The 19,497-nt window shown below is 42.2% G+C and overlaps 1 protein-coding gene across 3 annotated transcripts in view; it reads right to left on the bottom strand.

The window, feature by feature from the left end:
- Positions 1-19,497, bottom strand: part of LOC148027840 (aquaporin NIP1-1-like) — a 94,708-nt gene that overhangs the window by 73,744 nt on the left and 1,467 nt on the right. The window lies entirely within an intron of this gene.

Genomic DNA, 19,497 nt, shown 5'->3' with positions numbered 1-19,497 from the left:
CGAACCTGCCATGAGAGGTCTCTCCATGGAAATTACTTGGCATAGGAGGACGCTTGGGTGCCAGTGGGGGCTCTGGCCATAAATCCCAATGCCTCTAGGCTCTACATAAGTGTTCTACGTGACTCGAGATGGGATCTCAAGGCCTTGATAATAGTTACAAGGCGGAATCTTGGGAGGATAAACCTTCGAGTCTTTATTGCCGGAAGACGGAAGGATTTTTTTGCGGAGGTAGAAATGAACACTTAATTCTCATGTATGGGCAGGAGACAAACATTAATCTGAAGATAAGTTAAGGAAGTGTTTGATCTTGTTTTAACTTGCTTTCGTGTCAGTGCCCTAAATTACGTAAAGGAACCTGTGATTAACGGGTTAATTAAGGAAGTTGCTTTTATGTGTCAACATAATGTGGTAGGTAATTAGATAACTAAAACAACCCCCGAGGGAAGCGTGGTGGATGTGACCAATGGGTCTATCCTACGGAAGGGTGGTCTCGATTAGCCAAGAGCTTTCCTCAAAGGAAATGTTAACGAGAAATTTTAGGAAAAAGTCGGTCTATGACATTAGATAACGTTGGCTAGGAACCCGGACTTCAGGTCGATCCTAGTGGGAACGGCCGGAAAAGTTCCGTTGTGGGGCAGACTCGAGGGACCCTAGTTGGCAAAACCCCTGTCATTCCATGGGAGTGCCAGGCGGCGTCTTCTAGATATATCTCTCGATGGACTACTAAGATGTGTCCCGCGATTTGAGAAGCGGACGCGTTACAATGTGGTTGCATCCATGGCAACAAATGCTATCCTTGCATCCATATCTTCCAACATCTTGTGCATGCCACCATTTCCAAATTTGGCTCTATTGAAAGACCAATTTCTGTTGCATGTATTTTACTATCTTTCCAAAAGACTAACCTTTTTGCTTTAGCTTCATGGTAGGCTGTACAGTCTCGCTTTTCATGCTTTAAACTATCACATCAAATGCATCTCCTCTTGTATCCTTCTCTATACGGCCTTTGGACTATTGCCCAAGTCTTCTCTTCTACCTTGATATCCAATTTTTTGACCTTTGCATAGATTTCTGTTAAATTCAGTCTCAAATCACACGTCTTTGATTAATTCATCCACAGCATCACCTTTAAGAGCCGGACCAATAGGTATAGCCAGTTGCTCCACCATAGCTACAAGCACCTTGGCTGCAATTTCAATCCTCTTCTAAGCATTGGTAGGTGTGGTGCCTGTACCCCATCTTAATTTCATTCACTCTCTCTTTACAAACATTTGCACTGCCTCAATTACATTAGCTCAATTTAATTTAAGTCCCGTTTCAAAAGAGACATCTTCTAAACGATCAGTTAGCTTCTCCTACAAGACAGGATCTACAGCCTTCAGAAACAAATCAATTTTTTGACTCTCCAATGATTGTTACACATCGGCATCCAACTGCGCATGTCGACTTTCAAATTCACAGAGCAAAGCTATAGTAGCCAACCCTTTATTAGGCTTTTTAATCCAATCTGTAGATGTCTTTTTAGTTACCAATCCTGCATCTTCCAAGAAAAACTCTTTTCTCAAAGCTTTTTTAAAAGCTACCCAATCAGCATCTCTTCTATGTAACTCATCAATCCGATCATGTAATGCATGCATAGCCAAACGGGAAAAATACTGACTCCATGCATACTGTGGTACCCCATGAAACAACATCTTTTCTTCATACAACCGGATGAAGGCCGAAACATTTTGACCCTCAAACTGCTTTAATTATTGTCCCACTACCTGCAATGCATTCACAGCTAAGGAATCAATCATTTTTGCTTCCTGCCGAGTTTGCATCTATTGTTGTAACAACAGCTGCTGCTATTGTTATTGCTGCAACAAAGCAATCATTTGTTGTAAAGTATTACCAATACTTGAACTGGCAGAATCCCCCATCTTTACACTCCTACTGCCGACTTTCACGTCGGGTTCACCACTGTCGGAGCGTTTGGGGTCCAAATTCTACCACGGGGGTAAGAGACAACAGGGTGAAGGGAGATTCAAGGAGAGAAGTAGACGAAAGAGAAGGGGTTCAAAGAAATAGAAGATGTAGAAGAATACTCACATAGGTGAAGCCTATCAATTTATTTCTGCATTATGAGAAGATAAATCTATTGTAGATTAAAACGTGTATAAAATAATACCTTCATCTATGTTGCTCAGACCGCCAATATGATGCTTCCATTGGCTCCAAAAGGGGGGGGGGAAGGGAAGGGATAAAATACCAAGACACTTGGCCAGAATACTCCCAGATCACTCCTCCATCTCCCAGTTCAAAGCGTTGTTCACTAATCATTGATATGCTAAAACGAAAAAGACAGTTTGATGGTGAAGTTTTGCAAGCATTGATACAGGTTGACAAAGACATAGAGAAACACCTTTAAGGAAATATGATGATACATGTAATGCTGATTTGGAGCAGGTAATGGATTAAATGGGAGTATAGATAGCAAGCTTGTGGCTAAAAATGGTATTATGGGCAGCACTAAGTATATAGAGAAGGCTATATATAATGGGAATGTCCATCAACAAGCACATGAAGAAGAAGATACTCATTTTATTCCAAGTAGTCATTATTCACAAACGCATTGGACTCGTGAAACCAGCCTTTCTTCCGTGGATGGGTGGTAAATCCTTGATTTACAACTTAATTACAGCAACAAACAATCAATGCAAATTTGAAAATACAAATTTACCTACTGATCTTGGACAATGCACACCCAATTGGCCCCAAAATTGGCGCCTCTTTCAGTATTTCTTTAGCTTTATTGAGGAAGAAGTTGATGTACAATGGGATTCTCCCAATCCCTTTTGGTATTCCAACTCCCCTTGCTCTTCAAAATGACCAACAAGTCTTCAATCTGATTTGCCCCTTGATTCGAGCAATCAATCGGCCTTCACCCACTTCATAAAAGATGGAAATGCCCCAAATTCAATGGCTGGCAAGTCTTGGAGCTTCCAAGTTTCTAGCACGCTTCCCAAGGCTGCTGCTAAACCCTAATTTCTGTTGTAAATTAGGGTTTACAGCAAAGAAATTTGCAATTTCTCACCCTCCAAGGGTCCAAATGCTGAGATCTTTGGAACAAGGCTATGAAATGGCTAGGAGACAAGAGAGAAAGCTACAGAGAGAAAATTCAGAGTTTTGTCGCGAAGAATGATTGAAAATCAGTCAAATGCAGCTGCTGCCCTACCACAACAACATGTAGATGCAAAGAACTGAAGAAAATCAGTCATTTACTGCTACTGCCCAGTCTCAATAACCTATAGATGTTGTCATCCTGTTGATTGGTCTTCTCCTACCCCCCGACTGCCTCAGAAGGTCCTCCAATGGCTGCAAATCAAACCAACAGTATCTCCTCCCTCTCTCTTGCAGACTAAATACACTAAAAATGCCTCTCTCCAGCCTCTAAAGACGTTTTTTAGTCTTTCATGGGCATTTTTAATAAGTGGCAGCCTTCCCAAATGGTTTTTCCAGCATTAGCCATAATTAAATATTAATTTTTAGTCTTTAAATACTGAAAATTAATCTAATAATTAATTCAGTGCCCTAAAAAATAATCTAACTGGCTAATAATTAAATTGACTCAGCAACTTCCATTCCTAAGTATCTCTACGTCATCTTTGACCATCAAATGGGTGTTAGGTACCATTAAACGCCACTTCTCTAGTGTCACCAACTAATACTTATGGCTAAATGAATGACCTAGACTAACAACTAGCACCAGATACCACCAAGTACCTGTGAGGCATAACTTATAACAACTTTTGCCTTTGATATCCCGTGATTTTCCTCGGGTCCCAGGCTCATAAATTTACTCTAACCCTAGTTACACCTCACATATGCAACATTTACTTAACCATGTGATTAAAAACTAATCCACATGTTAAGTGAGGTTTCAAAAATACATGTCCTCATGACAGCTCGTGCTACAACAAAGACAATTGTTAAAGTAAAAGAAAGAGAGATGCCTTACATAGCACTCTTGGATCAGCGTTCTGAAATCAATGTTATGGCACGCAACTTGTATGAGAATGGAGGTTGGCCGATTGATATAGATCCAGGATGGCGCATGCCAACAGCAAACAATTCATCAGGGGATCTTTATGCGACTTGTCCGAATGTACCCGTGACTATTGGAGATGTTAGGGATGAATATCATTTTTTTGTGTAGGATTCATGTAGTTATTCGGTGATTTTAGGACAGCCCTATATTTCAAAATCAAGACTCAAAACAAAAGCCTTGGATGATGGTTCTTCATATGCTCGAGTTCGGAGTAAAGATAATACAATGGCAGTACAGTTTCTCACTGTTTGTGTCAATCATCCCCGCAATCGAGATAAGCTGCAGGATAACCCATGCCACCCAATGCACGAGAGTTTGGGTTCTTAGACAACACTGTTGTAAGTGGAGGCTATGGCAGTGTCTCTAGAAAGATAATTATGCCCCCAAGAAAGGGGGAAACTATATTTGTATCTGGATTGCAAGAATAGACAGCATATAGTCTTGGCAATTTTAAGAATATTTCAACCATGTGTAGGACTGAAAAGAAATATGTAGGATGGGCTGAAAAAGAGCTGAAGACATATGGTTTGATGGCTACAAATGAAGGTATTTCAGGGCTGTTTTCAAGGCTAGTTGATGTTGATACAATTGCTAAAATTTTTGCAGCAATTAATCTTGAAAACACGTCAGAAAAAGAGGTTATTTATGTTGACACTTTAGAGATGTATGAAGTCATTCAAGAGTTTGTTGAGCATGAATGTTATGGGCTGCAAAACAGGGCTGAAGCAAGGGTGGATACAAAGTACAAAACAGTTGAAAAGAAGGTTAAGCCTATGGCTTTGCCTTTACCATGTGAAAGTGATGGGTTGGCTGAAAAAGTGTCTCAATAACCTAATTTGCAGGATCCACATGGAGTAGCACATAAATTTACAGCTGAAAATTAGTGATACAAGCTTCCTTTTGCCTACACAAAGAGCTTGTTTCTTGCAGATGTTGGCAAGGCATGGGAAAGCCTTTGCATTTCAGCCAGATGAAATTGGATGTGTTGATCCGACCATAGTTGCACCTATGGTGACCTTTACAATACCTCATGTACCATAGAATTTAAAGCCTATTCCAGTACCTCGGGCATATTTGCCTAAACTATTGGAGCTTTTGAATGAGAAGATCAGGATACAGATTTTGGAGCCCTCTTTAACTCCATGTTCGAATCAGTGGTTTACTATTCCAAAGAAGAATGGTTCTTTGAGGTTTATACAGGATTTACAACTAGTTAATAAAGTCACCATAAGGAATGTTGGATCACGCCTGATAGTGAATGAATTTGCAGAAGCATTTGCAGGCAAGGAAATTTACTCTATGGGTGATTTATATTCAGGATATGATCAATTCCAGCTTGTATTGGAAAGCCGGGATATCACTACCATGAAGACATCGCTTGGATTGGTTAGGATATGTATGCTTCCATAGGGAGCAACCAATTCAATGGCGCATATGATGAATGCTAAGCATAAAGTTTTGAGCGAGTATATTCCTCACTTGACCTTACCCTTTCTTGATGATGTGCCGATCAAAGGATGTGATATCTATGAGAAGAATGAAGAGTTGAATGAGCATGGATGTAGAAGATTTGTAGCCAAATATATTGCTGATTGTAACAAGATTTTGAGCCGTCCTGAAGAAGTGCATTTGACTCTGTCAAGAGAAAAGTCAATTTTTGGAGTGGAGGAAGTATTAGTTGTTGGGCACATGTGTGGACCATATGGGAGAAAGCCCTCACCAATAAAGATTGATGCCATAAGCAGGATGCGGGAGACATATTCGAATGTGGTTGACATGCTTTCACGAGCAAGGTTTGAATATGAAGAGAATCTGATGGAAGATGAAGAGGACGATGTAATAGGTGCTGAAAACGACTTTATGACAGTAGGGAATGAGTATGCAGCTGCTGTTACTATAGGTACAACTATTGTAACAAGGATTTCAGCAGTAAGAAAAGAGCTTACAGCCATGGTGAAGAGATGGGCAGTAGAGCAAAAGCATCATCAGTGTTATGCTTCAGTGAGAACACAATTTTTGAAAGAGTTGTATAAGGATGATTGGCTGAAAATAGGTCAATATCTAGCCTCATGACAAAGAAGGCTGAGTGGTCTAAAGTTGAATTCAAAAGGATTAAAAGAAAAGATTATGGGTTTTTCTTGAAAGACCGATATTTATGGAAGCATGCAAAGAAAAAGAGAGGAGCTCCGGTATGTGTATTGGGAGATAGGGCTTCTCAACAACAAGTGATACAAGAGTTTCATAAAAGTTTCTGGGCTGGACATAGAGGAGTTTGGAGCATATTTGCCAAGATCAAAAAGAAGTATTGGTGGCAAAACATATATAAAGATGTGGAGCATTATGTGGAATCATGCAATGTCTGTCAAATGTATTCCATGGTAAAGCATAGAGATGGGTTGCAACTAACCTATCCATTGTCTATGCATTACAAATGGGTAGTTGATTTGGTTACCATACCTACACGTTTATGAAATATGAGATATCTTGTGCTTGCACGAGAAGACTTGACAAATCAAGTGGAAGGTCGAGCTCTTAGTACAAAGACTAGTCAAGCAATGTGCAGGTTCTTATTGAAAGAAGTCTTTTGAAGTTATGGTTGTGTTAGTAAAGTGGTTGCAAATAGAGGAGAATTGGATGCAAATGAGACTCGTGACTTCTTTTCACAATTGGGTATCAAGATGGCTTTAACTTTAGCCTACAATCCTGAAGCAAATGGCAAAAGTAAAAGAGGTCATCTGTTAGCATATATGTCAGCTCATGTGTGAGTGAGCCACAGAGGCTTGGCCACGTTATTTAGGTTATTTAGGCATTTTTTATTGTGTCATTTTATGGTCATTGGGCATTTATTGCTGGCCGACCTTACATATTCTATGGCATTATTTGTGCCTATTTATTCTAGGCTCCTCCTCCTCAGTTGGTCAGTTCACCACCTGGAGGTCTCATGGAGAGAGGAGCCGGTGCCGGTGCCCATGCAGCCAGTGACTCACTGTTGTATGCAACAGTCTAATGTTTGATATATGGATTCTATTTCCCGAGCATACATCTGAGTTCTCATCTGTATTGTGTTTTTTCTTTCCCTTTCTCTTTTGTCTTGTGTTTCAGTAGTTTATTACAACTTATGTTTTTGCTTCCATTGCTGCACCACTTCTTACATGGTATCAGATTTCAAGATTTGTGTTCCTGCTGTGTTTTCTTTGCTGATTTCAAGACTGTTTTCACCCTTGCTGATCAGGTGGCTGCTGCTCCATACAGGTGACCTGTTTGACTTGCGTTTTCTGCAGATTTGCCGTCGCCTACTGTCTACAGCCCCTCTATTGCCTGCATTTTCAGTTTTCAGGCTGCTACGACAGTTTTCCAGCCTGTTTGTGGTAATATTCAGCCTGTGTTTTGGTGTTCCTGGCTCCTCCCTAGCTGGGTGACTGTACCTTCAGGCCGTTTTTGCTGTTTTTAGCAGTTTTTGACTGATTTTTTTATTTTTTGCAGCATCCTTTGTCTTCTTTTGGTCAAATTTTGGGTTATACTGTATGTGAACTCTTGTTTTTTGCAATCTCTGCTCGTGTTTTGGTTGTGTTCCCTCTCCAAATACCTTCTTCTCTCTACTTCTCTTCTACATCCTCTATAGATGGCTCCTCCGTCCACATCAACTCCCTAAGAAAAATCGGTTTTGCACACACTACCAGAGAGCAGGCCATGTGGACGAGGAGTGTCGCTCCAAGGCCCAAGGTCTTCCACCTAAAAAGCCTCTGTAGACCGCTGCGACTACACAGTCCAGTGGGGCTACACCTTCCGCTCCTACTTCATCTGCTCCTTTAGCACCCACCGTTGCTGCTGGACATGTGGCTCGAGTACAGCCTCAGCAACCCATCTCTTTCACTACCCCTGAGGGACTCCCTGATTGGTTTGCAGGTTTTGATCCCATTGCACTTCATGCATCTATCTCACATTCCTCGCCACCTCGTTAGGCGTTCCCTTGGCAGAGCCCTGCTATTGGACGTACACGATGGTAGCTACCTTCTTAGACTAGCATGTCTCTAGGTCCTTTCGGATACCCTAGGTCAGTCTAGCATTCATTTTTTGCACTCTTAGAGTTGGGTCCATAGGATTCATTGTCCTTAGCTTTTCCATTCTTTTGACTTCCGCTACACTTACTCACACACATACACATTCATTGCATTTATTTTGAGTTAGATCTCCTTTCTGTTATGTTTTGCTTTGGAGCATCTCACCACTAACCTCCGTGTTTGCAAATTCTCATCTCTTTTGCAGGGTTTTGTCTTTCAGTGTAGGGCTAACTTGCAAATTACTTTGGTCCTACTTGGGCTAGAGACGTGGGGATGCGCACCATTCTTTTCATGGTTTCATCATCCTAGGAGTGCTTTCGCTTCTTCCAACAAGGAGGTTTCCACTCCCGAGGCAGATCGTGCAGCATCTCTCTCAATGCTATCATGGCAGTGGCTTCTACCTTACTCTTCTAGCGGGGTGATTCATCCACTTCCTCTTCTTTCATTCCTTATGGTTCTCGACACCATACGAAGACAAACATCAGGCTCCTCTTCCTTCTTCGGCATCTACATCCAGGTTAAGAGGGGGTTCCTACCCTTCTTGGTATTCTACAGGCTTCAGCACCTTGTCTTCGACATTAGCTTCTCCCCAATGTTGTACCTTACCCTTTGCATTGCATGATTTCATCATCTTTGTATTAGGGTGCTTGGGCAAGTGAACAATTTCCTCATGAGGGACACTGTCCAAGTGGCACCTGCTACATAAGCATTCTTCAGCATGTAGCATACTTTGCATCTCATTGTGTAGAGCACCACTTGAGCGGATCCTAAGCTGTTTCCACCAACGACTGTTATTATCACAATACCATCCTCCATCACATGGATACCTCATCACCTATATTTCCTCGTCATCAACACCCTAAGTGGATGGGTTAGCTTGTATTGTTTTGTGATGTGTTGGGTGTACCCTCCCTACTCCCATCTTCTGGGTCACTATTACTCAATCAACTGCATTCCATAAAATTTACCTTACTTATTCAAAAAAAAAAAAAAAAAGTTTCATGTGGTTCTATCCGCCTTTGCAGAGCTTGGTAGACCACTGGGCAACCACCGTGCACCCTTTGTCTAATGCCCTATCCTCTCTGGGGTGACTACTTGGATTCCCTTGGTAAGATAACCATCGCCTCCGTAGTCTTGGTAGGCCACTCGACAGCCAACGTGCACCCTTTGTCCAATGCCCTGGCTGCTTTGGGATGGGATGCCTTGGGGTAAGTAAACATTACAATGACTGGCCTAACCTTTCGGCTCAATTTTAGGCCTGAGAGGGGGATGTTGAGCTAAAACATGCATTACTTGCTGATTAGCCTCTTAAATAGCCCCAAAACACACTAAAAAATGCTCTTTTAGAGTAAATACCCTAAAATAGGGAGCGGTTCGAGAGAGTTCAGTGGAAACCCTAAAATGGGGAGCGGTTCGAGAGAGCTCAGTACAAACCCTGGCAGTTTTTGTTCACAGGGGGTAGTGAGGGGGATGTCTATCACAGCCGTCCCAATGTGAAAAGAAATGCTCACTTATGGGAATACGGAAGGTGCAATGTTAAAGGATGCCATTCCCCCTGACGATGTACCTTGGTACTTACAAAGAGGTAGTGAAGTGATAGTAGGTGTCACAAGGACATGAACTTTTATTGCTTTGCTTAGCATTTGACTAAAAGTTAATCAAATGTGCTAATGTGACATGCAAGTCAAATATTTCACAGTGTGGGACCTAGGATCCCAAGATACCATTTGGCGCCAAAGACAAAAGTTGTAATAAGTTATGCTTGGCAAGTACTAGGTGGTTCCCAGTGTCAAATTTTAGCTTAGGCCATTAATGTCCATGGTGACATTAGAGACTAGGAATTAATTAATTAATTAATGCCAATAACTACCTAGGGATACTTGGAAGATAAATTGGTTTAGCCAATTTAATTATTGGTTGGTAAAATTGATTTTTTGGGCATTAGAATAATTATTAAATTAATCTTCTAAAAATTAATTTAGTAAGCTAGATAATACTGGAAAATGGAATTACAAGCCTGCCTGCCACTTGGCAAAACTTGCCCGTGCAAGTGGAAAAAACGTAGAAGAGGCTACTAATGTGATTTGCAATCACCAGAGATCAATCTTATAGCATGTGACAACAATTTGGAGCTCTCCAAGAGCAAGTGACAACAACCCAAGGTCTATCTGGTGTGCAAATGACAACATACAAGAGAGGGCAGCAATCTTTCTCGTGGTTTTGAGTTGTAGGTGATAGCTTCCACAGTTGTTTGAGAAAGGCAACAACTGTTTTTCAGCATTTCCCGCGATGAAACTCTGAAATTTCTCTCTCTACAGCATTCTCTATCATCCCCCAATCATTCTCTAGTTATCTCAGCATTTTCCAACAAAGAAAGTAAATTTAGTCAATCTCTACTATAAACCCTAATCTACAGTAGAAATTCGGGTATTGATAGCCACCTTGAGATGTGTGCTCAAAATTGAGGGCCTCGAACTTGAATTCCAGCAACTGAAATTGAAGAATTTAAGGGAGATTCAAGAGGCCAACCAACCAATATCAAATTTGGGGCTTGTCTTTCAAGGAGTAGAGTGAATGCCAATCCCTAAGCAAACCAAGGGGCGAACTGGTTTGGAGGCTTGTTGGTCAATTTTAACAGCAAGAGGCACTTGGATTAGCAGAGGAGGTCAAAGGTTCTCTGTCGTACTCTATCCATTTGCAATAAAAGAAATACTGCGAGAGACATCAATTTTGGAGCCAACAATCCAGTGTCCAAGATTGCATGATAAAGTGTGCATTTTAGTTTTGTGAATTTATTAATTGTTGTAATTAGCGTTAAATCAAGTTATTTACTACCCTATCTAAGAAGAAAGGCTAGTTTCAATAGGTAGAACATGGTGTGGAGAAAGAGAAAGTACGAGTGCAATCCAAGGTTTTGAAATGAATAAGAGAATAAATCAAGAGAAAGTGCTAGAAGCGGAGATGGAGGATCCAACTCCTAATGTACCGGATCCAGAAGTGGAGTGCAATCCAAGGTTTTGAAATGAATAAGAGAAGAAATCAAGGTGTAGAGCAGAAGTGGGTGGAATAAAAGGGATTTGAGAAGTTTGATTTACATATTCAAATGAAACAGAAGATATAAATATGATAAAGGAAGTTTGCTAAAACATCCCCCTCTATTGCAATTTACATACTGAAAATCATCAAAATCTTGCACACCAAAAGGAAAAGTAGGAAAGGGTTTTGATTCATACAACTCGAAGGGGTTGTATGAACATGACATTGGTAGTTGAGATGAAAAAGATGGGTCACGAGTCATCCCAAATGTTGTATGTCCTCCATGATCGAAGAGGTGATTAGTCTCACCAACCAATCCATAGGGCGGATATAAGTGTAAGAGTGCGCAACGGAAGAAGAACACGAACACAGAGGAGGAGAGAGAGACAGCAGAAAATGAAGGAAGAAAATCTGCACTGACTGTAATGAATGCTGAATACAAAATTGTGGACTGATCAGTCCCTGCACGCAGCCCGAAGCGTCAGTGAGAGCACCAGATCAGGCTGATGATGACGGTAGCACCGAAGACGGAGGAAGATGACGGAGTCGGAGTGTGCACCTGCCAAAGAAGGAGGGAAGATGATAATACAACTGACTGCCAAGTGGGAAATGGCTATAAATAGCCAAAAAACCCAAAAACTGGCCGACCTGAAATCTGACCAGCACTTAATGCTGGTAAAAATGCCAAGAATGCTCAGAAAAATCCCGGAAAGGGTGGACAATGTCCGGCAGGTGAGGCAGGCTGAAGAATGCAAAAACTGCCTCGGGAAATGCACATAAAATCCCGACTGGAGGAGAAAATGCACTGAAATGCAATAAACTGAGTGCTCTAGAATGAGCTACCTCCTCCGTCAAAACAAGTGATAGACAAGTCAGAGCTCCTAAAGTCCTCGTCTAACTCAGACCTCATGAGGCTCACAAGCAAGAGATGACAAGGCATGACAAACATGACTGCTAACACCCCCTCTCAGATCCTGGATGTGGCTGAAGGCCGAGGGAGAAACGGATCTTGGGGCGGCAAGAGAAATGCCAAGGTCGATGAAGTCCGTCAATGTAGACTGCTGCTGAAGGAACTCCTCACGATCCTGGGAATCCCCCTCTAAAACACTAGGGGCCAGGGAATCCACAGCCGCATCACCGAGATCGTCCCCCTCTAAAAGGGATGGGGGGTACGAGGGAACCACCGGAGGAGAAGGGGGGGGGATGGGAAGAAACCTGTGGAATAGAAGGTGCACATGCGGGAACAGGTGTAGCAATAGACTGCCTCGGAGGTCCCTGCATAAGAGAAGGGGAATGGAGCCTATAAAGCCCGCTCTCCTGCCAACCTGTAGATAAAACAGCTCCTATAAGAGAATCCTCAATAACAACGACATGCTCGGTGAAGATCACTCGTATGCCAAGCCTCGTAAGGCCATAAACTGAGAGGAGGGGAAGGCCCAAATCCGGAACATGTAGGGCCTGGGAAAAGGAGCTCGAAGGTCGGTCGGTAAACAAAGGCAATGTGCCGACACCACTAATAGGCACCGATAAAATGTCACCAACAGTGACTGAACCCTCTGATGGACGGAGATCCTGTAACAAATCACCTCGGGGAGTCATATGACTCGAAGCACCACTGTCCACTAACCAAGGCTGCGCAGAAGACACTGCAGCCACGAAAGAAGGATCCTCCTCCAAAGCATGGATATGAAGGAACACTGACTCATGGGTAACAGCTGGTGTAGAGGTAGAAGAAGGCTCCGATGTAGATCCACCCTTCGCTCCCAGACGAAGGTGAGGGTACTTCTTCCAGCATTTCTCCTCAAGATGTGTCCCTTTCCCACAGTGTGGGCACTTTGGTCTCTCTGAATTTGAGTCAGAGCCTGAAGAACTGTCCTTCTTCTTAGCCTTTGACTTCTTCTTCTTCTTCTTCTGTCCTCCCGAACCTGCAACAAAGGCTCTAGTGGAGTCGGAACCACTAGCACTGACCTCTCTGAGTCGCTCGTCATGCTCCAAGACAAGCGGGGATAGCTCCTCCCATAGAAGCTTCTCACGGGTCCTCAATGTAAGAAGGCTGGTGTAGAAGACATCAAACCGAGGCGATGACAGCTAAGTCAAAAGAATCATAGCCATGTCTTCAGAAGATATCGTCCCACCGAGAAATGCAAGCTCATCCCTCATATCCTGTAATCTGTTGATGTGGTCCTTCATGGAAGGACTATCATCAATAGCGAGCATCCGCAACTTCTTTTCAAGAGATATCCGGTGGGCAAACGTCTTCTATTGATAGAGAGACGCGAGCTTTCTCCACACGTCTGTTGCAGTCTTCAACCTGTGAACATGAATAAGGACAGAATTCTGCAAACTCAGAAAGAGAAAAGATCTGGCTCTAGAATTAAGCCGATCCCATAAGGCTGCACGATCCATAGATGTCCCATTTGCGGGATCCACCTTAGGCCGGGGAATAGAAACAGAAACAAGCTCCCAAAGATTGAAGGAGTCCAAGATACACTCCACCTTGCAGGACCATAGAGAAAAGTTGGAGCCATCCAACCGGTCCTCTTTGGGCAGTTGAGGAAGTACGGGTACCTGTACAGGGGGTACCAAAGGCTGCATCTTCGGCCCACTGGAAGGGGATCGCCGAGATACATGAATAGAAGGGGGACGGGAGAGAGGAATAGACTCCGGACGACGGTCCTCGTGATAGAAATCACGCCTCCGTTCAGATGAGTGTTGAGACAAAAGCTCGTCATCTGAGTCATCAAAGCCTGTAAACTGATTAGAAGGCATCTTCCAATCTGCAAAACACCAAACACCAAAGAAAACTGTGCCGAAGCCGAAGTAGGACCAGCAGTCTGGTCACCAACCACCAAAACACAGGCTGTGATAGCCTACAAACACCTGGAGCTGCAAAACACAAGGGTATCTGATGAAGATCACCAGAACAGAAACCGCCAGCACCAAAACGCAGCCTGGGAGTGGATCACCAGCAGGAGATGAGCCGCCAGGAGTGGAAACGACCACCAGATCTGCAAAACGCAGCCTGATGATGTGTCACCCAGCTGAAGGAGGGGCCGCCTGATGGTAAACGCAAGCAGGAGGGGTCGTTTGATGACGTGGCAGCCTCTGGAGGAGTCGTCTGCAGCAAACGCAAGAAAAATGGCCACCTGGAGGGGCCGCCTGGGCAGTTTGAGATGAGGCGACAGCAGCAGAAGAGGGGTGAGGTATCTCTCCACAAGGTTAGGTCCTCCGTGCTCTCAGTCAGGCTCTGATACCATGTGAGAGTGCGCAACGGAAGAACACGAACACAGAGGAGGAGAGAGAGACAACAGAAAATGAAGAAAGAAAATCTGCATTGACTGTAATGAATGTTGAATACAAAACTGTGGACTGATCAGTCCCTGCACGCAGCCCGAAGCATCAGTGAGAGCACCAGATCAGGCTGATGATGACGGCAGCACCGAAGACGGAGGAAGATGACAGAGTCGGAGTGTGCACCTGCCAAAGAAGGAGGGAAGATGATAATACAATTGACTGCCAAGTGGGAAATGGCTATAAATAGCCAAAAAACCCAAAAACTGGCCGACCTGAAATTTGAGGCCATAAATATGTCCGCCGACCAGCATTTAATGCTGGTAAAAATGCCAAGAATGCTCAAAAAAATCCCGAAAAGGGTGGACAATGTCCGGCAGGTGAGGCAGGCTGAAGAATGCAGAAACTGCCCCGGGAAATGCACATAAAATCCCGACTGGAGGAGAAAATGCACTGAAATGCAATAAACTGAGTGCTCTAGAATGAGCTACCTCCTCCGTCAAAACAAGTGATAGACAAGTCAGAGCTCCTAAAGTCCTCGTCTGACTCAGACTGAGGCTCACAGGCAGGAGATGACAAGGCATGACAAACATGACTGCTAACAATAAGCTCTACTATACATGATGCATAAATACTCTTCAAACTTCTCTGTCAAGTGAATGAAATCTAGAACACAAGAAGAAAAAGAAGGTGAAGGTGAAGGTGGGGTATCGTCTTCCTCACCAAGTCCATAATGCCCCTTAGGGCCTCCAATGATAGAGAAGCCTGATAAGACATAGTGGAAACCCAAGACAAAGGTATCTAAGATATTATGAATCAATAACATATCATTCATATACCTCACACAAAACCAAGCCTCCACAATATCCAATATCATGTGAAGATATGCTAGGGTTTGCGTTGAGAAAACACAAAATGTGTAGTCACAACTAAAACACAAAGACTTAGTCAATGACATGCAAAACTCATACCTTAAACACAAAACGCAAAACGTAAAAACACAAACATAAACAGAGAAGAAAGAGAACTCTAAAGTGAATAAATCAATGCTGTAAATAAATGAGAGAATATATAGAATGCTCAAGGGCAGAGCTGTCCAACAGCCGGTGGCTCTCATGGGAGCGGGCTCAAGGAGGTGTAAATGCGTATCAACCACCATAGACAAACCCTGATTGCAATAACCACCTATCAGAGTAGAGACTAATGGAAAAATTTGTTGAAAACACAAAAACAATCTACTAAAGATGGTGACAGTTGATTATCAGCAACAATAAAAGGCTAGGCAACAACATAGACCACATAGCAACAGTTGCTAGACTAGTGATGACCGAAACCTAGAAGACAAGGATGGGCTTGAATGGTGGGCAACCTGTCTGTTTATAGACGTGGAAGGACCCTCCCAAATTAGGGTTTTGCATGTGGAACACAAAAACTCTTTAGAACCACTCCCCATTTAATGAAACTTTTGGTAATTTACAGTTTTGGGGTTGTTTTAAAGAGCTAATCAATGGGTAATAAATTTTTAGCTCAACACCCAACGCTCCAATACTAGGTCAAATTGCTAAAGCTGAGAATGAGACTCAAGCAATAAGCCCTATATCAACTCAATAATAGTGGAGGCATTCCTAGTCTTCCATGAGTAAATGACCTTGTATGGAACAAGCGTGGAATCAAGTTAGGATTCCAACCCCTGCACAATATCCCATAGATTTTGGGAGTCAAAAACATGTCTCATCAAATTGGACCAAGTAGTAAAGTTGGACCTGTTAAAACAAGTATTGTCAATAAAGACATGTTTAATTGATAAGGAAGAAGAACCATGAGGTGTTTGATAGGTAGGATAAGAAGAATAGCATGGATAACAGGGAGGTGGAAAAGGAGAATAAGTAGGAGGAAGAGGAGGTGGTGGGTAGACTGAAATAGCCTTAAATTGTCAAATGGGTGCTGTTTGATGTGGAGACACTAGAGTATGAATGTTTCCATAGGGTGCCAATAGAGGTGGAGGCACCCAAACATGTTAGCCTTGTCCAAATATCAACTAGGGCAGAGCAAAATGACCAGAAAGCCCACTTGGTAATGCCATAGGGGAAAATTATGACCAGAAGGCCCACTTGGTAATCCACACTCATTAATGGCTGAGTGGCATTCCCAGGCCGTAATAATCCGAAAAGTATCTGGATAAGCGGACAAGTCTCCATCATGGGTATACCACTTGGTTAAGAAAAAGACTAGGTCCGAAAGGTTGTGCCTAATGGTGAAGGACCCCCCAATGTGATGTGGGAAGACATGTGAGATGCACTTAATGGATATGAAAAGGAAGGTGCAACAGAAATAGAGGAAGGGATAGGTAGGAGATTAAATGGATTGGTAGACGCACTTGTTGGAAATGTTTTTGGTTCCTTTCATCCATTAAATGCATTAAATTGAAATGATGAAAGAGATGATTCACCTACTTGAGATGTAAAAACCAAAGAAAAGAAAGAACTTACAAGTGGTTGAATTAATCTTTTGTACTCATCACCTTCCTTTGAGTTCATGAACAAAAGTCTTATCTCCTTCAAGACTTATGAACCAATATCATGATTGTGTGGTCCCTTCTTCATGAGAATCACCTAAATCTTGCTGAAAAGAGGAAGTAGACTTGACAAAAGATTGAGAAGTATAAAGTTGCATATCTAATATAGGAGTGAATGAAGGGAGAGATGTAAATGGCATAAATGAAAGAGGTAAAGAAGTGAATGGTATGGATGAAGATGAGAGAGATAAAGAGATGAAAGGTTTGTACTCCATGCTAGTTTCCACGATGGGAGAAAACATGCTTTGCAGGATTGAGTAATGAAATGCATACATTGCCATTGAACGTACAAGTAGACATACAAAGATGTTTGGATAATGCAGATGGTCTGATGGTGCATGGTACTTCCTAGTGCAAATAATTGAGAAAATGAAGTATAAAGCTAGAATGAAAAATGTGTGGGTCTACTAAAAGGGATCCACAAAACAAGTATTTGTATATACTTTTGACCTCTTGATGTGTTACAAAAGTTCATTTTTTGCTGCATGTGATTGAAACCCACCCTTTTCTCCTCTCCGTTAATAAATGTTCATATACATTCCTTAAGCATTATGTTTCCTGAAAAGAAACTATGTGAAACGTTGGCTAATTGGCGATTATTTAATGCATGTGACCTACAAACACTAAATTGACAGTTGAAGGTTTGAAAGGTATACTTCATATGGGTGCTTGCATCAAGCACAATATGGTTTTATTCCACGAAGCCAAATTATGGATAATATTTTGCATATACATTTTTCCATTGAGTATGTCAAATACACAGATCAGGATGTCTTATTACTGCAAAGGACAAAGCTTTTGACTTTGTACTATGGGACTTCATTGCCCAAATAATGGCTGAATTAGATTTTGGACTAAAGTGCAGCACCTCATCTATATGCTTTATCAAGATAGTGATCTCCTTGCAATCTTGAATCTGACTTGATTGATTCATGGTCTTTAGGAAAATGAATGAAACAAAGATGTCCACTCACATCTCTGTTGTATGCTATAGCAACTCATCTGAGTCTCTGTTATCTTGATCATCCCATAGATTTTGATCGGCTTCATGAATTGAAGCTTTTTGATGGATCTGAGTTCATTGCTCGAGCATATGCAGATGATCCTTTCTTTTTGCCGAAAAATACTCAAGGGGTTCTCTCTTGCATCACAGATGCATTGAATTTATTTGCACATGCAGCATGCTTAAGAGTCAATCTTAGTAAATCAAAATTGCTTCATCTTAAAGAGAATAGCTTCCAATGTGTGCTGCTGTAATCTCACAATACACAAACTGCCAACCTTCTTACCTCTGCAGGGAAGTCTCACAATCTTGATGATCGAAAATCTGAAACATACTGGCATGTCATGAGAAAATCCAGATTCAACATTGAATCTTATAAGTTATAAAGGCTGGTCACTCAACACATGGACAAGAGTACCATTGTAGAACACAATTATTGACAAAAGCACATTCTCGTGCAAATTTGGTACCACAATTGCATACTATAGAAGCCCTTACCCGTGTATTGCTCACAGATTCAAACACACCTCTAGAAGTCTAAAACTTGGCAGAATCCAATGCAGATCTCATTTTGGGTCCAGGCTTGCAAAAAGAGAGAACTTAGATCTTTAGAGCCTTCCAAACAGTGAGTCTTCCTCATCATGGTCCATTACTCCCATCAAATGGACTCACTATGGCTTCTAAGACGTAAGAAAATTATTGTTTCTAGGCTTGTGGAAATAGAAAATCTAGGTCTTTGGAACTTTAAAATGGTAAGTTCCTTCAACATGGCTAATTACTCCTATCACAATGGACTCATCACAACTTCTCAGATGTAAGGAAATTTCTGCTTCTGGGCGTGCATAAAGAGAAAACCTAGGTTTTTGGAGCTTCCAAATGGTGAGTTTGCTTTATCATAGCTAATTACTTGCATCACAAGTTAACTTGTTACACCATCTAGGATAGAATGAGACAAATCCCTACCTGATGCTTTCTAGTAGGCTGTAAAGAAGTGCTTGAACCTAGAGAGAATTCAAGGTGTACGACAACCAGTTCACTAGTATGCTGAAAGAAATGCTTGAACAGAGATAAATAATTCAAAGTGTAAAACAAACAGAGTGAAAGCAGTAGAACTCGAGGAGAAGAGACCTTGGAGTGAAGAATGAGAGAATAAGTAATCAAACTAAGGGGGTACGATACAATGTGCCTCAGCCCTCAAACCTCCATGCCTCAGCTGGTGAGGTGCGTTGGAAGTCAAGTTGGAGACACAGATGACAACTCCGAGAGTGTGTCACACACCGAACGTATCCTAAAACACAACAAACAATCTTTGATGATGCCAGAGAAGTGGCGGCAGCTGAGAATCAACCCAGACTGCTGAAAACACAGATCCAGCAGAGATGATGATGATGTCAGCTGATTGGTTAGCAGAAAATGGATGGGCAATAGCAGGGTGGCCTGC

Source organism: Lygodium microphyllum, chromosome 12 (assembly GCF_053477565.2).
Source record: "Lygodium microphyllum isolate KBCC chromosome 12, Lygodium_microphyllum_v1.1.10, whole genome shotgun sequence".
In the NCBI taxonomy this organism is placed as follows: Eukaryota; Viridiplantae; Streptophyta; class Polypodiopsida; order Schizaeales; family Lygodiaceae; genus Lygodium; species Lygodium microphyllum.
This window is presented reverse-complemented; position numbering and strand designations above follow the sequence as displayed.